This window comes from Psammomys obesus, unplaced genomic scaffold (genome assembly GCF_907164565.1).
Source record: "Psammomys obesus unplaced genomic scaffold, mPsaObe1.curated_primary_1811, whole genome shotgun sequence".
Classification (NCBI taxonomy): Eukaryota; Metazoa; Chordata; class Mammalia; order Rodentia; family Muridae; genus Psammomys; species Psammomys obesus.
In genome coordinates this window covers 15,517,200-15,524,950 of record NW_026596149.1, presented here as the reverse complement: position 1 = coordinate 15,524,950, position 7,751 = coordinate 15,517,200, and the positions used below count along the sequence as shown (strand labels likewise).

Genomic DNA, 7,751 nt, shown 5'->3' with positions numbered 1-7,751 from the left:
GCTGTCACTCAGCTAGATATTCTCCTTTATTAGTATATTATCATATTATGTCTTCCTTTCTTCAGGCAATGAATATAATTAATATATATATATTGCTTATTTTGCCCATGGTTTTCAGTTGTGAATACTCATCAAAACAATTACCTACAAAGTAGCATATACCTATCCTTGTGAACCTGCCACTGTTATTCTTCACTACCATAGGTAAATCTTTGGTGATGCCATAAAGAACTTGATGTGAGAAATATAAGACCTGAATTAATTCTAAAAATATGTCAGCCTGTATCCATGTTTTAGTTCACTTATAATTAATACCGCATCTAACATTTTACCCCTACTTAATAGAACTTTCAGGATACTCAAAGTTCTTTTTTTCAAAGTTTTCCTTGCTTTATTAAACCATACTAATATTCTTTCAAGGACAAACTTGCAGCCAAGAATGCTACAGTGAGCAAATCTTAATTTTATGAAAGAGAAGTCACAAGATAATTCTAGGTGCTCTCTTCAGTGATGCTTCTTATCATCATTAGGAAATATTTAGCCCCTACAGCTACCACAAACACAGCAAACCCTCATTTGAATCATTTTAATAATGCGTTCATGAAGGTGATATTGTTTGCAAAGCTGCCTATATATCCCCAAGCCTCATTGCGAGCCCATGAATCCCTCAGCCCTCATGTGGCAAGCTTCTTCTGAACCATTTCTAACAGTATCCCTTCAATTTTCCACTGTAAGCTGGACATTTTAATTTACTATGCTCATGTCCATGTTCGTGTTCATGTCCAGGGGCCATGTCTGACAGCAGTCTGACCTCTCAGGATGCTCAATATTCAACCTTCCAGCCGGAGCCTAGTCAGAGTTCTTTAAGGTGTGATTTCCATAATAGCTTTTTAAAGTATGTGTTTAAGAGTCTTTAACCATTGGTTTTATTCCTGGGTTTGTAAGTCTGTATTGTAAACTGTGTCTTGGAGCAGCCTAGGAATGTTAGCCACTTGCTTTCAATGTGGACGCTTTTCTGTTTGTTTACTATTAAAGACTTTCTTAATATATCATAGTTATAATGTGGCTTTCTTGAGAAACATAAGACAGTGTGCTGCTATCTGGAAGGTAGCTGAGGCAGCCTTACCTGCTGACCAGACCTATTCATGCAGCATACACTTATTGACTGCCTACTGTGTGCATAAACTCTTTTTGCTAACATGGCAGATAATTCAATGCAGGAAACAAAGTTCTTAACTAGAACCTACATTTTAGTTGGGAGACAACATCTAAAAGAAAACAAAACCAGTTAGTATAGTTTCAAGCTGTAATAGGCTAATTGATGACCAAGATGAGAGCAGTTTCAAAAGGAACTGGGGAGAATATATGATGGGAGAAAATGGAAGAAATACTATAGTGTGAGGAAGTGGAGACAGAGAGTCCATACAGGCTTTCCTGAAAGGCCTGAAGAACGGGCCTAACAGAGAACAGATGGTTAGAGACCCTCGCTGTGTCCTATCAAGAACCAGGTTATGGTGTATACTTAATGATTGCTTTCTTCTATATAGATGGGAAAATAATTTTGTTTCTAGTCCCCCTCCCCACACATTGTTTTTAAAGGCTTTAAGGACATTTGTATATAAATAAATACCTGGTTCATTTGTTGGTTAGATGAATGCTGTAGGGTTTTGTGTAATTGCAATCATTGCTTATAATGTTGAGCTTTTTCATGATGTGTATTTTGCTCTGATATGTAAATGATAAGGTGTATTTGTAGCCATCTTATCCTGAGTATAATCATATTGATTTTTATGTAACATAAAACAAAACAGAAAATAATCCCCTAGTGTCTCCTCTGTATAATCCAGAGAAACAGTTTTTAAAGAACAAGTCTGCATTGGAACAATGTAAATGCCGTGTCTTGTTTATTTGATAGAAACTGGCATTTTAAAAGTCAGAGTGGAGATAAAAATCACAGTTAATTGTTTTCATTCTCTAAACTAGTTGGGCTAACCCTGATGGCTTTTACATTTTCAGCTAAAACATTTTTCAAATAAAACTTACCTTTATTATAAATGGTTTAAGGAAATGTAGTAGCACTGCCAGGAAGGGAGACTGTTTTTGTCAATTTAGAAAGGTAATAATTTTTGTGACAATACTGTAGCTAAAAAGTCCTTGCTAGCTTTCCAAATCTCAGTGCTCAGTGACCTTCCACTTGAACCTAGCTGTAATGTAAACATTTTCTTGAGGTGGTTAGGGGCTGGGCCAGCCAATCTGGAGGGTATTAGCAGTGTTCTCTTGGGAAGTTGGAACGCTGGGTAATTCTCAGGAGCTCCTTTCCAGGCCAGAGGCTGTCTTCAGCATTACATATTGCTTAATTCTTCTGTGCTCTTGCTAATAATGCCTACCGTGCCTCTTGGAAATCTCATTAGTTAAAAACGTAATTAACTTGCCTTTGAAGTGGAGGGTAAGGACAGTCTGTATTTGGAAGCTTTTCTGCCCTTTCCATGCCAGTTGCTAAAATACATAGCTTCAGCCTACTGAGGTTGAGGTTATTGCCCCTGTGTCTCAAAAAGTCTGACTTTTTAGGAATCTATTACACATCCAAAATATTTTTGTTCAAAGCAAAGCTAAGCACTCTATCAACTCCCTTTGACCCCTCACCCCATTTAAACCTTCTGAGGTGTACTAAGCAGTGTTTTTCAAACTTCAGGTCATGACCCATTAATGGTCGTTAAATCTGTTTAGTGGGATAAAACCAGCATTTTAAAAAATTAAATGGAATATAGAAATCATAGTAAGGTTAAGTATTGTCTTCTTGTTTTGTTCAACTTAGACTTGTATATTAGTTTTCATGAAAGTATAAAAGGGGAAAATAGTTATTTTTCTTATGACCCTAAGAGTTGGTAAAGTCTTACTATAGAGAATGTTCTGGCGAAGGGGTTTGGTCTCCTGTTTAAATGCTTACATTTTAATATCTTGACTAGTCAGCTACCAAGCTGACACTAGAACTCACTGAATATTTCAAAGGATATTTAGAAGACAGAAGGTTAAAAAACAAACCATATTTTAAAACCAATCCCTCTTTTTTCACTCGGACATCGTCCTAGAACCAAAAGCCAAACTCAGCAAAACTCATGGTCTTCTTAGTTCATAAAATACTTGACAACTCTTTTTCACCCATAAAAAGAAAATAATACAAAGTAAAAAAATGTAACTGTTTAATAGCAGTCCAGACATTTTATGAAAAATATTGAGGGAAACCAGTGTTTCATCCAAGAATATCCTGTGAGTTAATAGGTACAGGTGACTAAAATCACAAAGATTTTGTCAAGCTTGTATTCAAATCTATTATACCTCTACTTGTTTTACTTTATGTTCTTCAAAACAATGGCCTCTTCCCTCTCGCCCTTCAACTTAAATAATTTGTTTTTTTAAATTCTTGCTCTTTTAGATTTCTTAGCTTATAAGCAAATATTTCTTCCTCTTAAACATTTTTTTTCTGCTCACTAAATTAACATTGAACTCTATTGTTAATTTTTAAAAGTTTTAGACTAGATTTGTATTTGAGCACTGATGTTATACATTTTGTCATTTTTACTACATAAGTTAACCTTAAATTCTCCAAGCCTTTCTTCTCTGTAAAATAGGTGATAATCAAGTTGTATTCCAGACATCAAACCAACACCTGGATATCTTTTTCTATCCCCAAGTCACTGCAAACCACTGTGTTCTGATTCAGAATGTGGGATATGATGCTTTCGTCAGAAGTGCTGAGGGGATAGACTACAACACACTGAGACTGGATTGTTGATTAAGAACAAAGGCATACAGGCCAGCCAGGGCTCATAGTGAGACCCTGTCCAGAAAAGGAAAAAGAACCCATTCATGCTAAAGTAATACAGCCTAAAATAGGTAGATAGCAGTGCCTTGGGCATGGCTTAATAATGGTTTTTAGAGGTTTTGACTGCCAGCTATCAGCTTTACATCCTGGTATATGTAAAAAGTATTGTATTCTCACATTTTAAAGTAATAATGTTCCTCCTCGTAATATTTAGAAAGCACATAGGTTCATTTTATCTCAGTTATATATCGTTAATGATAACAGAAATAGATTGAGAGCCTTACTGGACTACCATGTGCTTGCATATCCTCCCGCTTGCACATCTAAACTATTTCATGGCAATGTTTCTCTTGATGTATGAAAATCTGTGTAAATTAATGCTTTCATAGTGTTATTAATTTTTATCTTTTTACATGAGTAAACAAAAGTTGTCAAAATATGAGGAACTGTATTTAAGCACTATTCATTACGACTGTCAGAAATTTGAACTCAGAATGAAGAGTGATGTCCTGTTTCCTTGTTATATAGTATGTTTACTACATAAAATCATAAGAACAGGTTGTCATATAGAATTTTAAAATGCCTTGTTTTAGTACAAATAATAGCATAAAGAGTTTGTAAGGCTGTTTATTTACCACTTTGTTGCAGGTTTTTTTTGTGTGTGTCACTAAAATGGACTTACAGGGCTGCTCGTGGCACTTTGCCTATTGTCATGTTCTGTAATATCATATACTTTATAAAAGCTGATGCTGATTTTTTTTTTCTCCTAGTCTTTGCCACAGTTTCAAAATTAACTTAATCATTCTTTCTGGATTCATTTTATTTTTGAAGTTAGTGTTACTGTGTTGGCTATAAAGCAAACAAAAACAAAAAAGCCGTTTCTTCCCTCTTGCAGTTGCTTTGATGTTCATTCTGAATTAGAATGGTTGATGCATGATGATAAATGTTCTGTTAAATACAAAGCGTGCTTTAAGTACAAACAAAATATGGACTTCCTTCCCCAATTATTTTGATTCCCTGTGCAAGTATCACTGTAGTTGATCAGCTGTTATATGAGAACAAATAGGGAAAGAATTAAATTTTTTATACAAAAAGCAAGGCTTATATCTTGAATAAGAAACTTTCATAGAGCTAACATTTGATGAAAAGTAATAACAAAGCTGTTCATTTTCACTTTGAAAATAAAGGAGCACTCTAAAGAAAAGGACTAAATTCCATATTTGCTAGACACAGAAATGCTGAGACAGTTGAACTATGCAACTGACAGGGAATGGGGCTGTCATTTCTTTAAAACATTTTAAAGCATTAATTGTTGCTGAGAAGGCAGCATTCAGGTCTTTCCTATGAAGAGAAGTAACTTTGAAGATATTATGTTGGACATTGTTGCTCACCGTCCTACTCTTGGTGCCCAGGACTTTCTGGAGGCCAGGAAGAGGCAGAAAGACAGTGTTTTCTTTTGGTGGAGCCCACTACTTGTTTTCTTTTTGCTAACTCGACAGAAAAATCCATTAGCACAGGCCAGTATAGAAAGCCACCGTTCTCCTATAGTGTGTTTTGATTTTACAAGACGCCTCAGTAGGATAAGGTTCCTCTGTAGTGTAGCTAGTCTCACTTAGTCTCTGTGCTTTTCTCTCTTCCATGAGTTCACAGTTCCCCATGAGCCTTGCCTTCAAGTCGTGTGATCTGCACATCAAACCATAACAAACACAGAAGTCAAGTACATAGGTCATTTACATGTCTTGACATGGGTATGTCAGCCATTTTTCCTTTTAACCTTTCTCAACACTAAGTTCATGTCTTTTGGCAAAAATTAAGAACTCCCTGTTGGTCTGAGAGAATAGCTTATTGGTGGAAGGCCTGGTTGATATAGGTGAGGCCCTGAGCTGTCACAGAAAAAAGAAGAGACAGCACTATCTGGGCAGTGACCCAGCAACTGAACAGGAATTCCTTCGTGATCTCATGTGTAGAAAAAAGTTGTTATATACAGAAAAAAGTTATTTTATTACAGAGAAATTACACAATAGATATTTTTAAAAACACCTATGATATCACAAGCCCCACATGTATTTTCTGTTCGTGTGTGTGTGTATTATATGTGTTACCTTAATTTTTAATCATTTGTCATATTTACAGTTAACATACATATTCATGTATGTACACCACTATACTCAAAACAGGAGAATCCTGTGTCTCCCTGATGCCACATCAGTTTTGCGTTGTCACCACCCAGATCTCTTCACAACCCATTACAAAGCTCAGCTCCCTTCAGAAATTATATGTCATGAAAGATTCTGCTGTGGGGATAATAATGTCAGTTTAGTTTTCTGACACCTTATCTCTCACTTTTTTTTTAGGATCTTAAGAGTGAAAAGTACCTTTGAAGCCTCAATATTCAAACTATGTATAAGTAATTTTATATGTATATATAAGTAATATTCAAACTATATATAAGAAATTATTTTTAAATTCTCTTGTTCAAATATATAAGATTCCAAATTTAACCTTGGGAGACAAAAAAATATTGGCGCTTGGAATGTTACCTGCCAGTTTTTGGATAAGGCTCTAGTCTAGTTTAGTTTAGTTTAGTTTAGTTTAGTTTAGTTTAGTTTAGTTTAGTTTAGTTTAGATTAGTTTAGTTTAGTTTCGCTTAGCTTTAGCTTAGCTTAGTTTAGCTAATCCCCCTGTCTCCGTCAGGCTGTCTGTTTCCCTGTATATGTGTATCCCTGTATATTAGTGTGCTGTGTGAGCACATGTCATGTGTGGAGGTCAGAAGATAACTTCAGTTGTTGGTCCTTACCTACCAACTTATTTGAAACATCTTGCCTTTTGCCGATGTGGATATTGGGTTAAGTGGCACAAGCTTTTCCTCTCATCCTCCCCTCTCACGGTATAAGTTGCTGGGATTACAGGCATGCTGTGTCTACATTCATGTGCGTTCTGTTTATCCAAACTCAATGGTTCATGCTTGCACATAAGTTCTCTACGTACTGAACCCAAGGGTCTGTAGTGCTTTAAGCAATTTTATCATAGCTCCCTCGTTTTACTAATGCCTCAGTAGATTCAGCAGTATTTAATACAGCCAACTTTTTTTAAACAAAGGACAAGTGGATTAGCTTTATTTGTACTTTGTGAATGTTCAGTACCTGTTTCCATTCTCAATAGTGCAATAGTTAAATAGTCAAAATTTGGGTGGTGGTGTGAGTTGCCATCTTCTTTTACCATCCCACTAAGGAAAGAGTTGTTATGCATCTCTAATTATATAGAAGATTGCAGAGTCTTGTGCTGTGGTAATTAAAAAAAAAAAAAAAGAAAAGAAAACTATTTTAGTGTTCAGTAAGTTTGCTTCACAAGCATGAGGATTTGAGTTGCATTCCCGGAACCCACATTAAAAACAAAAACAAGAAAGGGGAAAGTAGTACATGCTTGTAATCCCAGCCATGGAGAGGGAGCTTCTCTACTTGGGTAGCTGCAGGACAATGAGAGAGAAATCCTGTTATGAAAAACATGGTAAGCAAACCCAAGGTTGTCCTTTAGCCTCCACACGCTCACATGGGAATCACCACACTCATATACACACACACGCACACATGCACACGCAGACTAGCCAAGTGAAGTGGTACCGACCTTAATCTCAGCACTTTGGCGGGAGAAACAAGAGCCTCAGGAGTTGGTGGTCAGCCCTGGCTACAGAGCATTTAAAGCCACTCTACACCAAACACCACACAGGGATCTTGCCTCAAAGCCAAACAAACAATGTGCTTTCTTTGGTAATACATCTTTTTCTATAAACACTCTTAAAATCTCAGCAGCTATCCATGTCAGTTGCAAAATAAAATATCTTTTAAATTTTCTACTAATCTAGTTACTTTTCTATTTGTTTTCCTTTTTAGAATGAATTTGAGCTCACTATATACAAAATGATGTTAAT

The 7,751-nt window shown here is 36.0% G+C and overlaps 1 pseudogene; it reads right to left on the bottom strand.

The window, feature by feature from the left end:
• Nucleotides 1–504: 504 nt before the first annotated feature.
• On the bottom strand, nucleotides 505–793 carry LOC129666561 (NADH dehydrogenase [ubiquinone] 1 beta subcomplex subunit 3-like; annotated as a pseudogene).
• Nucleotides 794–7,751: the final 6,958 nt, after the last annotated feature.